This window comes from Asparagus officinalis, chromosome 5 (genome assembly GCF_001876935.1).
Source record: "Asparagus officinalis chromosome 5, Aspof.V1, whole genome shotgun sequence".
In the NCBI taxonomy this organism is placed as follows: Eukaryota; Viridiplantae; Streptophyta; class Magnoliopsida; order Asparagales; family Asparagaceae; genus Asparagus; species Asparagus officinalis.
Window position 1 is genome coordinate 109,585,794 of NC_033798.1, and position 16,824 is coordinate 109,602,617.

Sequence of the window (16,824 nt, forward strand, 5' to 3'; positions counted from 1 at the left end):
GCCGGCCGGCGGCGCTGCTGCTCAGGCGAACGTGCCGCCCCAACTTCCTCTGATCGGCGGTGAGTACGACCTTCGTGGTCGTTAAACTTGCTTCGGCAAGTTCTGATCTTTGGATCAACGAGGCAACTCGTTTCAATAACGCGGGGCTGGACTCCGTCGTTTGGTATTTTTGACGAGGGGTTCGACCTACGCGTTTCAGGTTCTTGACGCGAGGGTCGACCTACGCGTATGAACTTTCTGACGCGAGGTTCGACCTTCGCGTCTGAGATTTTCTGACGCGAGGTTCGACCTTCGCGTCTGAGTCGTTAAACTTGCTTCGGCAAGTTCTGATCTTTGGATCAACGAGGCAACTCGTTTCAATAACGCGGGGCTGGACTCCGTCGTTTGGTATTTTTGACGAGGGGTTCGACCTACGCGTTTCAGGTTCTTGACGCGAGGGTCGACCTACGCGTATGAACTTTCTGACGCGAGGTTCGACCTTCGCGTCTGAGATTTTCTGACGCGAGGTTCGACCTTCGCGTCTGAGATTTTCTGACATGAGGTTCGACCTTCGCGTCTGAGCTTTGATCTTGAGTTGTCTAACTTTTTTCTTCTTTTTGCAGTGCGTCACACCAGCGAGCCGGTGCGGACATGAACATGGCCTTCAGCTCACGCCAAGAACTCCCCGTTTTCCGAATTAGGGAGAAGAGTCGCGTAGAAATAATTACCCAAGCTTCTTCCGACACTCTTAGGACATTGGTTACGGACGCCCGACTTGAAAGCCCAAGCCGTAAGCCAATAGTCAAACCTGGATATCTTTTCGGGGACTTTGTTGACTTCGATGCAAGCACTGCTTATGATGGGGACTATAAGTGGTTGCGAAAAGTTGGGGACCACAACCTTTTCTTGCCCAATATGGAGAGGATGTTCCCCATATCTTATTTCCAGTGTGCTTCTATCCCAAGGCATATGGATTGGCCCCTGGTTAAGGATCAAGATGGGGTTGCTCTCGGGACTTTGACTTTTCACGGGGTCCGCACAGTTGGTTACAACCGGCAGGTGACAGCTTTGCGACCGAGTTTATTTGCTAAGGAGTATCCCCTCGGCGAAGTGCCCAGCCCGACGAAGACCTTTGTTAAGAGGTTTTTGGAAAAGAAAGGAGAATTTCTCGCACAAGGATTTAGAGCTCCTGGTTGGGTTCATTCTCCAGTGACAGGGTTGTGGGCCCAGATGACCAAGTTTGTTCTGGAGGAATTGGAAACCCCTCTAGCCCAAGCTGGATTGCTGGTTCCAGTGCGGGCTACTAAGTTCGGGATTATTCAGAGCCACTTTCATTTCTTTTCCATATTGGAGAAGTATAGTCCCGAGACTTGCACTTTTTTCACCCCTGTGGGGGAGCTAGGCTTCGCTCTTCACGAGATGCACGAAGTCTCAGGTCTTATTCTCGGGGATTTACCATATGAAGAATTTGTTCCGGGATCTGCGGAACTTAAACTTTTGAAGAAGACCAACCCGAAAATTTACGCCACTCTCTGGGAAGTGATGTGCCATTTTCATATCTGCATGCAGCTGACGGGGGCTCGCGGAAGCGGCATTAAACAAGTGTCTTGGGCGGAATATTTATTCCGGAACTTGACCATTAAAGGAGGCTCTGTGACCCGATTGCCTGTCAGTACTTTGGAAGAGGTTCAGGCTCGTATTGACAACGCAACCTCCCATTACACCAATGAGGCCAAGGAGGATGTTTTCCCGGCTCACACAGAGTTTGAGAGCTTTCATTATCAAGCTCTGATTCCAATTTCCGACGTGGCGTTGCTGGCTGGATTCTTGATGCTGTGGCTCAAGCGTTGCATCGTTCCTACCAGGCCGATCGATGCCCTTGCTATTGAGGTGATTTACCCGGCTGTTCTCTTGGCACACGGGAGACCTGTGAGCCTCCTCAGCGCCATGGTGGGTTGCTTACAGTATGGACTGCGGGAGTTGGCCTCTGACTTTGTTGGTGTTACAGAGGTGGAGTCTGAGGGTCACAAGACTTTCAAAACTCCCAATCCCAGGGTACCAATGCCGTATGCCTACTTGATGATGGCTTGGTACGTGCTCCACTGTCCTCCTATAATGAGTGCAGCCTCTCCCCCGGGAGACTCATTCATCCCATTTGTGCAGCGACTAGAGTCCGCGAAATGGGAAGGGGGGTACATGGTTAGGATCCGCCAAATCTTAGCACGGGACACTAACTTCCATATCTACCGCTGTTTCCCTGATTTCGAGGGCGGTGTCTATGGAGCAGAATATCAGGATACGGCGGGTCCTAATGGATTCACTCAGCTGAGCGGGGGGGTTTTCCATTGGCTTTTATCCATCAGGCCAGGCTACCTGATCTTTCGACAAGGCGCCAACTGTTTCGTCGAGCCTTACCAACCCTACAGGTTCGCTCGCCAATTTGGGTATGATCAGCTGTATGTCGAGAACCCTCGTCCTCAACTCTCAGTTATAGCCAACTTATATGAAGGAGCCAGGGCCTGATATTATTCTGTAGCAGGTTGTACCAAGGCCGTCTTCAAGCTTCCCCACAAGACTGCTAACTCCTATACTTTCATCAGCTTCTGTAATTAGTATTACGCTGCTTTTCAGACTCCCAACTATAACTTGAATACATCTTGCCTGAAAGACATTAGGCATATGTATAATTTAAGGAAGGGGTCCAAGACATCCCGCTTGAAAGGGATCGATGAGTTTCTATCCATCGAGAATCAATCCGCTGGACAAGAAGAGGAACAGGCAGCTGAGCCTGCTCCAGGGGAAGAGCAACGAGTGGTTGATCCTCCCGTGACAAGAGCAGCGGGAAAAAGAAAACTTTCTGTTGATGAAGCTGGCCAGTATGATAAGCAGATCCGTCGGAAACTACTGGTGGATTCTCCCCCCAAAGGCCAACAAAAATCCAAGTTGATGGCTGGGGCCATCAAAGCTGCTAAAGATGACGAACCACAGGAATCATCTGTGGCTGGTCTGCCACATAGAGCGGGACTTAATGGCTGCAGATGCAGAGTCTGCTCCGGTGACGGATCTTCCTAGGTCTCCTGCATTGGAACCGGGGGGTCTTGAAGAGAATCCATTCCCTTCTCCTTCAGCCTTAATGTCACAGACTCATAATTCAATTCCTAGTCCTACAACGGGACTCATGAATAAACCAGCTACTGGAACAGATCTTCCGGAACCTTCCGAGGCTTAGGATGATGAGGAGCGAGTTGATTATGACGACTCCCCGACTGGTGATGTAGCTGAAGGAGATAGAGACGATGAGGATGCTGACGCTGGCAACATGTCTGGTGGTGGTGAAAATGACGAGGAGCATGATTCCGTAGATGACGTCACCACTTTTGATGATGACGCTCCCAAGGTCCCCTCCGATAAAGTATCTGGTTATACTCCTTTTTATATCTGCGGTAAGTCTAGTTTCCTTCGACTTCTTCCACATGCTTTTTCTGCGTTCCGACCATTTTTTCGTGCAGGTTCACCCACTCCCGGGACTACTTCAGCTGCTCCTTTAGAGCAAGAACCTGCGCAACTGTCGGCTCCTTTAGAAGAGCAACATTTACCTGGTTCTCCTACGGCGACTGTTCCGCCTGTAGCGTTGCCTGAAACCACTGCCGCTACTCCTCCTCCGGAACAACAGCTCGTTGTCAGCTCCTTTGCAGGGGCAAACCTTACAAGACTCTTCCGTAGTAGCTACTTCACCAAAAGCGGTGATGAAGATCTCGCTCACCCCAACGGAGGCTGGGCCAAGCTCATCTCAGGCGAAGGCATTGATGGCTTTGACCTCAAGTCCTTCGCAATTGAACATTTCAATTGCCTCTGCGGCTTCGGCACCTGGATCGCCTGCTAGTCATCATCTTAACGCATCAATCTCAGCTGCTGAAGGGGTATCTTCGGGTGCAGTTTTCAGTCTCGCTAATGCACCTAAATTCCTTCAAATCTCTTTGGTGTATCTAAACAGTCTTGCGAAGATGGTAGTTGAGTCCCTGATGAATGGTCAAGGAACTTTGAATTCCTTTCGACCTTTTCTGGAAGCAGGCTTAAATGGAGTCAGGAGCGTGGGCGAAACTCAATGGTTCGAACGCTGCTCAGAGATTATCCTTCGTTTGGAGGAGAAATTACAACGCCTCGAGACCATAGGCCATAGTGACCTTCAGCCGCAAATTATGTCCACTCTGGCTAGTCTTCAGGTCGCTGAAGTGATACACGCCGCAAATTATGTCCACTCTGGCTAGTCTTCAGGTCGCTGAAGTGATACACCGGGAAACCCTAGAACGAAACTTAGCTGAAAAAGAGCGTCAGATCGCAGAGCTCCGTGAGCGTAACATTCGGAAGCGAGAAGAACTAGAACGCTCAACTGCTTCCATGAATTCGCTTCGGGACAGACTAGTTGAGGCTGAAGCCGAAGTCCTGCGATTAAAAGCTGAACTCTCCCGCGAAGAAGGCGTTGTCAACATCCTTAGTACCCAGAATACAACTGGTACTTTAGAGTATCATGCACAAGCTCAAGCCCTAGAAGACGCCAGGAAGGAAGTGGCGGCCATCATCATACCAAGTGAGGATGAGCTCCGGGCAAAGGCTGAAGCTATGGTGCGAGCTAACCACGAGGCGGAACTAGCTAAACTCAAGGCTCAACTCATCTCTTTTGATTTGATGCGTGAGTGAGTTTGGCTTCTGTAATGTTCTTTTGACAAGAACAAAGTTTTTTTTTTGTATCACTTTCTTTTAGTTCTTGAATAAAAAGCGATATTGGTCTCTCATTATTTCTTGCATTTATCATGTTTTGATTTTGATTGGCAAATCACGAGAAATGCCTGAGATGTATTCCTGAATTAGAACAAATCTCTACGATGGTTCTAGTGCAGAAAACTCTCTTTATTATCGTTTAAGATAACTCTAGAAAGTTTCAAACTGCTGAGGATGAATATTCCCATAATGGGGTTGAATGGTAGAATTCTTCCTGTGTTATATTTTGCTTTAAACACTGAAAGAAGTCTATAAATGCTAGAGGTGTAGTTTTAACTTAGCAAGAGAGATATTGCGATCGGTGCAATTTTGAGGACTTATCGTTCTATTGACGAGAATCGATAAGTTGATTTTTTCAGAGGTATAATTTTAACGTGACAGGAGGAATACTGCGATCTGGGCAATTTTGAGGACTTATCGTTCTATTGACGAGAATCGATAAGTTGATCTTGTCAGAGGTGTAATTTTAACGTGACGGGAGAAATATTGCGATCTGGGCAATTTTGAGGACTTATCGTTCTATTGTCGAGAATCGATAAGTTGATTTTGTCAGAGGTGTAATTTTAACGTGACAGGAGAAATATCGCGATCTGGGCAATTCTGAGGACTTATCGTTCTATTGACGAGAATCGATAAGTTGATCTTGTCAGAGGTGTAATTTTAACGTGACAGGAGAAATATTGCGATCTGGGCAATTTTGAGGACTTATCGTTCTATTGACGAGAATCGATAAGTTGATCTTGTCAGAGGTGTAATTTTAACGTGACAGGAGAAATATTGCGATCTGGGCAATTTTGAGGACTTATCGTTCTATTGACGAGAATCGATAAGTTGATTTTGTCAGAGATATGATTTTAACGTGACATTTGTGGGGAGAGATTATTATAGCGTCTCACTGGGGAGATTTTGTCAGAGATATGATTTTAACGTGACATTTGTGGGGAGAGATTATTATAGCGTCTCACTGGGGAGGACTGGTAATTGTTTTATCATCAGAGCGATGAATTGTAATACAAAGTTTTGGGGGAATTTGTTACCCCATTGAAAACAAGTTATTTATTGCTCTGTTGAAGAGAGCTAATAAATTGACAATGAGCTGGAGACTTATCATTCTATTAATGAGAATTGATAAGTAGATTTTGGGGTGTAATATCAACCCAATGAGAATTTAGATTTTGCTGATGAGATACAGAGGTTTTGACTAACACTCTGTTGAGAGGGCTCATGACTTTGAGGAAAAAGTGTCGTGTTTGAAACACAAGTGTTAATTCTTGGTTGATGAGGCGATATGCTCCGTTCGAATAGACTGATTCTATTACAAAGGGCCCTTCCCATTTAGGATTGAACTTCCCTTTGGTTTTGCTTGTCGTTACCATGGGTCGTCTGTTGGCTAAAACTAAATCGCCTTTCTTGAAAATCCGTTCCTTAACCTTTTTGTTGTAGGCTTTGGAAATCCGGGCTTGATATAACTCGATCTGTTGCTGAGCTTGAAGTCGTTTGTCGTCTAAGGCTTCAAGTTCTTGCAGACGTCGTTGATGCTTTTCTTCTTCTGTTAGTCCAGTTGTGATAGCGACTCTCAGAGAAGGAATCTGGATTTCCAATGGCAATACAGCCTCGCAGCCGTATACCAGAGAGAACGGTGTAGCTCTTGTAGAGGTCCTTACTGTCGTGCGGTAAGCCCACAGGCATTCTCCAAGTCTTTCATCCCAATCGCGCCGGCTTTTAGAAACAAACTTTTTGAGAAGCTTCACTATGGTTTTATTAAAAGCTTCTGCAAGACCATTCGCTGACGGATAATACGCCGTGGATGCGACACTTTAGATTCTGAATTTGTCGCAAAATCTTTGAAACCCAAAGCCGACGAATTGTGTCCCGTTGTCGTGAACTATTCACCTCGGGACTCCAAAACGGTAGACAACGTGATGCTTAATGAACTTGATTACGTTTGAAGTCTTGACTTCTCTTAACGGGATTGCCTCCGCCCATTTGGAGAAATAGTCGGTTACAGCTAGAATGAACCGGTGTCCTTTGGATGTCGGAGGGGAAATCGGTCCGACGATATCCATACCCCACATTTCGAATGGCCAAGTCGCCGATGTGGGGTGTAAGTTCCCTGATGCTTGGTGGATGAAGTCTCCATGAATTTGGCACGCGTGACAATGTTTAGCGTAGTCAACCGCGTCTGAAAACATCTTCGGCCAATAATAGCCGATTCGTCGGAGACGATCTCCTAATTTAGCTCCAGGTTAATGAGCTCCGCACATTCCGCCGTGAGCTTCCTTGAGGGCCTCTTTCGCTTCCTTTCGAGAAAGGCATCGAAGTAAGACTCCATCATGTGATTTACGATACAAGACTTGAGAAACTGCATCGTAATAGAATCGGAGGGCTTTTCGTTTGATTGCAGCCGCTTCCTTAAGGTCCTCAGGTAGAATTCCATATAAGGCATAGTCGATGTATGGGAATCGCCAACCCCTAGATTCGAATTCCATAAATACCGTACATACTTCTCCTGACGTTGTCTCGTCTGATTTTTCCTCTGTAGGAATCTTGGAAAAGTATAGCTTACATCCCATGACCGGAATCGTTGTTTCGACCTCTGGTGGCAAGGCCAGGGAAGTTGCCAAAGAGGCTAAAGCATCGGCATATGCATTCTGAGCTCTTGGCACGTATTCGATAAAGAAGCCTTCGAATTTTTGAGCCTGCTCTAGTACTGTGAAGTAATACGGGATCAAATCCTCATGACGTACTTCATATTCTCCTCGGACTTGATTAACGATGAGCTGAGAGTCACCGTAAGCCTCGAGGTCCTGAATATTGAGTTCTTCAGCAAATTGCATCCCCATTAGCAGAGCATTATACTCGGCTACGTTGTTAGTGCAAGGTTCGATTAAGGAAAATCCTCTGGGAATTACATGGCCGTTCGGAGAGATTAATACTACTCCTACTCCCGCGGTGATTGCTCCATGAGGATTTGCTCTGGATGCACCGTCGAAGAATAACTTCCACACTTGCGTAGCTTCTTGAGTAGCGCAAGCTTCGGCGACTTCGTCAGGTAATTCTTCATACAACTTAGATGCTCCCGATACTGGATGATCGGCTAAGAAGTCGGCCAGCGCTTGACCTTTGACCGCCTTTTGAGGTATGAACTGCATGTCGTACTGCGACAAGAGAATGGCCCACTTTGCGAGCCTGCAATTCAGAGATGATGGTTTCGTCATCAGAACTCTCAAGGGATTCACTTTGGAGATGACGTGAATTGTCTGTCCAACTAGGTAATGTCGCATCTTTTGAATTGCGAATACCAAGGCAAGACATTCCTTTTCGACCGGATTGTACCGGTATTCGGCTCCCATCATAGTCCTGCTCAGATAGTAGATGGCTTGTTCTTGACCCTGATCGTTGTTCTGGGCCAACAAAGCTCCAAGGGAATGGTCCATAGCTCTCACATATAACAGGAATGGCTTTCCTGATATAGGGACCACGAGAACTGGCGGGTGAGTAAGATATCATCTCCTCGAATGCTCTTTGACACTCTGCATCCCAAACAAAGGATATTCCTTTCTTCATAAGCTTAGAGAAAGGTTGGCAGCGTCCTGAAAGATTTGATATGAATCTTCGAATGTAGGCCAGTCTGCCTTGCAAACCTCTGAGCTCTTTGAGATTCTTAGGAGGTGGCATGTCTTGGATGGCACGCACTTTTTCTGGATCAAGGGAGATTCCCTTGGAAGTAACGATAAATCCTAGGAATTTTCCGCTTGAAACTCCGAGAAATGATTTTGTCGGATTCATCTTCAGCTGATGCGCTCGCATGATCTCGAACATTGTCTTCAGATCTGTAAGATGATCATCTTTGCATTGGCTCTTTACTGCTATGTCATCAACGTAGCACTCGATCTTCTTTCGTAGGTGTTCGTGAAAGATTGTATTCATTGCGCGTTGATAAGTCGCACCTGCATTTTTTAGGCCGAAGGGCATCACTGTGTAGTAATACACCCCCAGTGGTGTTCTAAAAGCAGTATGTTTCTCATCGTCCGGGTGCATCTTGATCTGATTGTACCCAGAGAATCCGTCCATGAAAGACATCCTTTCATACCCGCAGGTGTTGTCAATCATAATATCCGTGATGGGGAGTGGGAATTCGTCTTTCGGACAGGCGGCATTGAGATCGCGGAAATCGATGCATATCCGGACTTTACCGTTCTTCTTGGGAACTGGAACAATGTTGGCCACCCAGTCAGGGTGTTGTTCTTCCCTAACAAAACCTGAGTCTATAAGCTTTTTAACTTCTGACTCAATTGATTCCATGATCTCTGGACGAAACCTGCGTTGTTGTTGTTTAACGGGTTTTGCATCCGGATCAATGTTGAGACGGTGCATGGCAACCTTCGGGTCAAGGCCGGGCATATCTTCATAGTTCCAAGCGAAGACATCTATATATTCTCGGATGAGAGATATAAGGTCTTCTTTTTCGGATGATGACAAGTCTTCAGCTATGAATATGGGCTTAGGATCATGTTCATCCCCCATGTTGACCTGGATTACTTTATCTTCAGTGGGCGGTTCGCGTTGTTTGAAACGCATATCCCACAGGATATTGAGACGCTTGATCTAAGGATCATCGGTCGATTCCAATAATTCCTCGTCACCCCCTGCGTCTTCATCTGGATGACTAGTTGAAACCATGTTCATAGTCAAGTTTTTAAAGAAGGGTCCAACGCTGACGTCAGACTCGTATGACGATATTCCGGATGATTGGTCATGACGTAAGTAATTACTGATTTCATTTTCCGAGGCGGGGGGGGGGGGGGGGGGGNAGGCGGGGGGAGGCGTGACGTAACCCACGCCCCTTTCGGTTTTTTGATAATAATCCGGAGGTTTTCCTTCAGGAGTGAGAGACATCCGGATCGGTGTTCGTCTTCCCTTCCTGAAGTTCAGGCCCTGTTTCTCATTAAAATTATACCCCATTCGTTTCATTAAGTATTTAGAATTGGGTTCATGGTAATGGAATTGGGGAACTCCGTCGTCTTCCTCCGAACTTGCTCGTTTGAGTTGTTCGGGTTTGACTTTACCAAAACAGATCGGCTTCTGCCCTTTCCTTTTGGATGTGACTTTGAAGAAAGCCTTCTGCGCGTCCTCCACTTCTTCATCCGAAGCGAAGGATGACTGGATTGGCAAGGTGAGCGACGTCTCTGTGCACAGTACGTGCCATGGGTTGGTACCTGCACTAGAATCATTCTCTATTTGTTTATTTTTAAGAGAGACATCAGACAAGTACGCTAAAATGGAATCTTCATTAATGAACCACTCGCCCTCGCTCAGTACATCATTATTACTCTCATCCCGACCCATTACATCAAAGTTTAACTCCTAAGGACAATCTTCATCGGGATCTGGTTCGATGTCAGCTTCATTACCGCTGTCTGCATCTTCTTTCTCTTGGGATTCCAAGTAAAAGACAGAGTCGGTATGGAAATTTTCCACCCCTCGGAAGGGGTATTTTTTTACAATCAAGGTTCTGACTTCGCCCTCGTCATTGGCGTACTTCATAACCTGATGCAAAGTAGATGGGACAATGCGGTTTCGTGTTCGTGTTTGACTTGCATATCTTCCTGAGTGAATGATATGCATGGTAGACTTCGCGCTGCTTGTAGGCATTGCAGACAAAGTTGATCTTCAGAAGCTTCGGGAGTCGGAGTTACTTGAGTAATGAAGCTCTCCGTATTCTTCAAAGCTTCAATGAGAGCTTCCTTGGTGGTTTTGGATAACCTTAGGAGCTCATATAGCGTAATTCTGGCTGGTATGTTAGCCAACTGTGCCATGACATTGAATTGGAATGGATTACTCGACTCCCCGTGTTCCTGGTGGAGATTCCTGTTGAACCGGAGTTCTTTTTGTTCCCCCTTATCAACTGGCTTTTTGGGGACAGAACCCCCAGCGTCTTGGGGCTGTTCCTCAACTTCTTGGGCATTCTGGTCGTAGTCTTTCAAGTAAGTCTTTCCAGACCGAGTACCAGGGTTGTCTCCTGGGTATGCAGCCAGGGCAATCCTCTCCTCCTCTGAATCTATGAAGGTCTTGAGGTGATCATCATTCTCAGTAATGGAGGGGCTAATCATGTTGGAAGACTTAGCCTTGCCTCCTTTCTTTCCGAACGAGGTGCTCGTCCATTGTTGATCTCCTAGCAGGTCAGGGTGGACCCACATGATTTCCCCTTTTGGGGTAGTGAGGGGCACCAACCCCCTGTCCTTCTGACCATGCGGGTCAGCATTTTTCAGACGCATTTCTCCCTTGCGAATGGGGACGACGTCGTTTTCCGTTACCACCGGGGGAAAGTCACCGAATCGGACCGCTATCATATTAGTTGATACGGTCTTCTGCTCCGGCTTTAAGGTGAGTACATTAGCATTCACCAAATTCTGCAAGATGTCTTTGAAGACATAGCACTTTTTGGTAGGATGTCCAAGGAATCTGTGATAACGACAATAGTTGGGGTCATCCACTTTCCCTGTTTCGTCCGGCTTCCTGATCTCAGGCAATTACAGCTTGTTGTTCTTTCGAAGCAATTGGAATAAGGTATCCACATGCTCCTCTTTGAACGAGTACCGCTTCGGCGCTCTTTGCTGATTTGGCGCCTTACCTTGCTTATTTGGCGGTGGCACTCGCGTGTAGTCGGCTGCCAAAGTTTCCTTTTCCTTAGACCGCTGGGCATTTTGCTGATTGCGTTGCTGCTGCGGCTTGGGTTGTGGCACTTCTTCAGCTTTGACTCGTGCCACTATCTCCTCAGCTTGTTCTCCTTGCGAAACAAGTTGCCTCCAGGAGCGACACTCCGCTACCCCCATCTGGGCGAGGAGCTGAGTCTGCAGGTTGTGCCTGCAAGTTTCAACCAGAGTTGATTGGGTCATACCTGAGGGGCATCGTAATGCCATGCTGCGGAATCTTTCCACATAGGCTTTGATGGACTCTCCTTTCCTTTGCTTAGTGGCGAGAAGAGTTGGGACTGAGACTTCCATATCGTCCTCAAAGAACCGGGCCAAGAAAAGCCTTTCCAGGTCTACCCATTTCTGGATAGATCCAGCAGGCAGCTTCATGAACCATTCAAAAGAGACACCTTTAAGAGTGCCGATAAACAAGCGTGTCAGGATGGCATCATTTGCTACCACATCCCCAGTTTGGGACTTGAAGTAGTAGATGTGCTGATTTGGCGATCCTGTGCCATCAAACGGTTGTAAGGTAGGGGCCTTAAATTTCGGTGGGTAGGGGGCTGTATCCCACTCAGCAGGGTAAGGCCGCACTACTCCCTCTTCGTGGAGCTCACTTCGGTTGGCGATTGCGTTGAGGCGAGCTTCCGGTTCATCCACCTTGGTAGATTGAGGGTGCAGTTCTTTCTCCATCTCTCTCTCACCTTCGGAAGAGGATCCTAGGTGGTGAGTCTCACGATCCGAATGTTCGGTCGCTTTTTGTTTTCCCTTTGAAGTAGTTCTCCGGGAAGATTCAGGTTTCTGGCCTTTTTCGGCAAGGAGCTGGGCCAACATATCCTTTAACTGGAGAAGTGTCTCCTGCTGTGCCTGGAGCATGACATGATGTTCGTCCACTCTTTTGGCTATGTCCTCGGGGTTTCCTGTCGTGTAAGCGGAGACTTCCCGTGCTCCGACAGAGCTTGAAGATTGAGATTCGGCTATTGCCGAATGTTCATCACTTGTTGTAATCCCCTTGGCTAACTTTTGATAGTTAACCGGACGAATAGCTCCTGTCCGAGTCCGAGTATTCTGATATACTCCTTCGAACTGGTCATAAATTTCTCGGACAGTCGGGGGATGACTCTCTTGCGACTCCTCGGAGTCAATACGCGAAGCTTTCCCTCGGCCGATCATATTAATAGTGACCTGAGGGTATTCCGCTTCAGCTGTCTTCTTTCGAAGCTTTCCCTCGGCCGATCATATTAATAGTGACCTGAGGGTATTCCGCTTCAGCTGTCTTCTTTCTGCAGCGACGTTGTCGTTTGGCAGGCCTAACGACGTTCGTTAACCTGTCGAATACGGACTGTCGTGGTGTGGGTGCACAACAAGGGCATTCTGACAGGACTGCTGAAATCAGCCTCTCACATTGACATGAGTGAGCCGCTTGTATTGTTGGTTTTCCTCTTGACAACAATTCTCGCAGGTCTGAAACTTGGGAGGAAACTTTCCCCGGGCTTGGAGGCGGAGATGGAACCCCCTGCCCTTGGGTAGGTGAAGTTGGTTCTCGTTGAACGTGGATTTTGAAGCCATGCTGATTCTTCTGAACCTGGCGGACCTCTTGGAAATCGCGTTATTGAAGGATAACGCGAGGGTCGCGCTTAGCTTTAAAAACATTAGGCCGAGGCCTACGTTTAAACGATGAAACTGACCCCTGAGGGTCATGTTTTGGTTGAACGCGCCCTTGAGGGTCGCGTTTAGGTTGAACGCGCCCCTGAGGGTCGCGTTTAGGTTGAACGCGCCACTGAAGGTCGCGTTTAAATTGAACACTTCCCTGAGGGTCGCGTTTAAGTTGAACGCTCCCCTGAGGGTCGCGTTTAAGTGGTAAAACAGACTCCTGAGAGTCATGTTCTATCGGAACGCGCCCCTGGGGGTCGCGTTTGGTTTTGGCAGCTTCGCTCTGAGGGCTGTGTTTTGAAGTAACAACGCGCCATTCAGGGTCGCGTTTCAGTTGTATAAGCCGAGGCTCATAGTCGGGCTCGTTGCCGCGAAGTGAGCGTTCTCCTTTGGGAACGCTAGGCTCGGTTGGACTTTCAGAAACGCGATCTTCGCGTTGGGCCAACAGTCGGCTTTCACGTAGATGTGCTCGTCGTATGGATCTTCTCCGTCGGCGAGCGGCATTCTTCTTGGCTTGTTTCAAAGCCTTAGCAGTAGCGTCTTTAACGCTTATGGAACTCGTTTCCTCCAGAGGCCGTTTGTGGCCTGAAGAACGTCTTGCTGACGCGGATGTGGGATCTTCTGCCAGCAGAGCCAGTTTGAGTTCTTGGCCGAAGGAGAGGGCTTTCTTCGACACTTCGACAACAAAATTGACCTTCTTGGAGGTCTCGCGGACATCGTGCTTAGCCTTGGGGCTAAGCGATCCTGAGGATAAGGCTTCCTCGTACTTAGCTTGATCAAACTTTACGACGAGAGTTTCTACTGTCGTTCCCATGAGGTAAACGTTGGATTGCTCCAGCCACTATTCTCATCAAAGAGAAAGCATTAGTCCCCAGCGGAGTCGCCATCTTTTCGTATGTAGGGAAAATTGCAAAGAAGAGAATAAAGAAAATTGACTTGGATTCCTTTGATCTCTGATTACAATCTTGATTACAAATAGAGGAGAGAACGAATTTGATTCTCTCCTTTTGTTTAAAACTGTGTTCTTATCGGTAAGCGATGGAATGCCTCCTTTCGAATTGCTCGTGCGAAATTGCTGTCCGTTGACGAATCCGACCGTCTTCTGAATCTCGTGGGAACGATGACTTCTGTGGAAAGTTTAATAAGTAACTCTCATGAACGAGTTTAAGAACTCTGAAACGGTTAGAACGTGTGTGAATAGAGTTGTTAGAACCGAAAATTCGTAATGATCAGCTGTTATATGTTGTTCGAAGAATCCTCTCAGATTGATCTTCTGAGTTTGATTCAAAAATCCTATCTCCAGGATTACGCTGCTGCTGTCGAATCGCCAAAACCTGAATGGTTGAAGATCTTCCAAATCTCCAAACCCGTGGCGGTTCCGATCTGAAAATCAAGCCAGCTAGCCTTATCTGTTCGAGAAAACTGAAAAAATTCCAAACCTGAGCGTTTAGTCTTCAGATCCAACCTGTGCTGGTTTAGATGCCCAAAATCCAACCTTTTGTTCATGTTAGGTTCGTTGAGCTTTTATAGGGGGATAAGGGAGTTGATAACTGACCCCTATATCGCTCCCTACGTGGGTGACACATCCCTCAGAACGTGGAAAAACGGTTTGGAACGTCTTCGACTCATGTTTGAAACGAGTCAACGACGCCCCATACCTGGCGTCAGAACCCAACTTCGTGTTCTTTGAATTGAGACGCGAAGTTGGGTGTTAGCTGAACACCATTGAACGCGAGGGTCACTCGCGTTTAGCTTGTTGCCTGCTTGGAAACGCGGGGGTCGACGTTGGTTGGACCCCTACGAACGCGAGGGTCGCCCGCGTTCAGCTTGCTGCTTTGAGACGCGGGGGTCGGCGTTGGTTGAACCCCTACGATGGCTTGTGCATTGACGACGCGAGGGTCGCCTTCATTTCCAACTTGGTGACGCGGGGATGACATCCGCGTTTCAGAAGGAGCTTTTTGACTTGTAACTTCTTCTGTGAAGCGTTGCGAGGACCGTTGTTCAGTAATCCTGGCTTTAGCTGTTGTAGGGTATGAAAGTCGTCAGATTGTAACTTTCACTGTAGATTGTGAAGACTGCTGAATAGAGTTTTCATCAGTTGTCGGAAGTGTCGTTGAATTGTAACTCTTCTCGATCTATGTGAAAAGTCCTCTATTTGCCGCTTTCGATTCTTTCGATTATCGACCCGAAAGCTATTTGATTGTAGCTTTCATTGTGAGAGCTTGACGGGAATCAACATCCATAGTGTTTTGAAGATGAATATTTGCCCACAGCTCTCTACCAAGCAACTCACCAACTTTCGATTGTCGGTGCGAAAGCTATTTGATTGTAGCTTTCGTTGTAGGAACTTGACGGGAATCAACATCCATAGTGTCTTTAGATGGATATTTGCCCACAGCTCTCTACCAAGCAACTCACCAACTAAGTCCAACCTTTCATTTCTAAAATCATTACACTGCTCATCAGCATCTCCAATAATTGCTAATATAATATTAGTCGTGCTGTTGTCGCAGCCATCAAGATCAATCATCTCAGAAATGAGGTCGTGTTTGTGGCGATTGTGGAGTTGCGGATGCGGTGATTAGAAAGTCGTCTGGTTGTGACTTCCATTGTCGGAGTTTGATAATAGCTAAATGATGAGTAGTAGCAGTAGACAGCCTACAATCATCTAAGTCTATAACCTGATTACCATACAAAGATTGTAACAAACTTCGAAGGCCAATATCCTTCAAGCATGGATCAATAAGAACCCCCAAACCAAAAATATGAGGAATAGACCTAAAGTACTTATTAAATTTGCTCTCAATTTCAAAAATCATAGGTCCAAAAGTATTATCCATACGATATTTCCCAATTTTTTTTTGAATATTTAAAATTTGTAAAGCAGCTAAAGTAATGGTTGGATAATAACAGCCAGATAATAACATTGTAGCATCATAAAAAACTTATAACATTTCATTTAAATTACATATAATTGTCCATTCATCTTCATTTATTCCATAAGTGCTACCAGAACTAGAACTAGAAGCATAATAGTTTTTAAAATCAGTTATAATGTCTTTATATTCTATTGCTACACTTAACATTGCATGTGTGGAATTCCACCTATGGTCAACATCTTTTGGAATTAGTCTAGGGTTTACATTTTTTCTTTTATAAAATTGTTTCTATTTTTTAAGTCTTTGTTCAGAAGCACCATGCATGTAAGCAACTGTTCTAACCTTTTCTATCATGGGTTTAATTTCAGTAAATGCACTTTGAATAATTAAATTTAAAATATTATAGATGCACCTAATATGAAAAAGATCACCATGACATGGTAATGATAAAGTTGATCTGATAAAATCAACAGCTACATTATTATTACTTGCATTATCTAGTGAAAGAGAAAATATTCTTTGTGAAATTTCTAATTTCATAAGTTCTTCAATTATTAAATTTGCAACATTAGCACCAGTATGTGACTCTTCTATTGTAATAAAAGAAACAACTCTTTTAAATATTTCCTAATTTTTATCAATCCAGTGTGTTGTGATACATAAATATCCAGTTTGTGCTCTAGATGTCCAAATAACAGAAGTTAAAGAAAATTTACAGTTTAAATTTTTAAAATAAAAAATTATTTTTTCTTGTTCATAATGATAATATTTTAAAATATCACGTTGAGGTTTGACGAGAAATTTTTTTAAATGCAGGATAAAAACCATCTCTAAACATA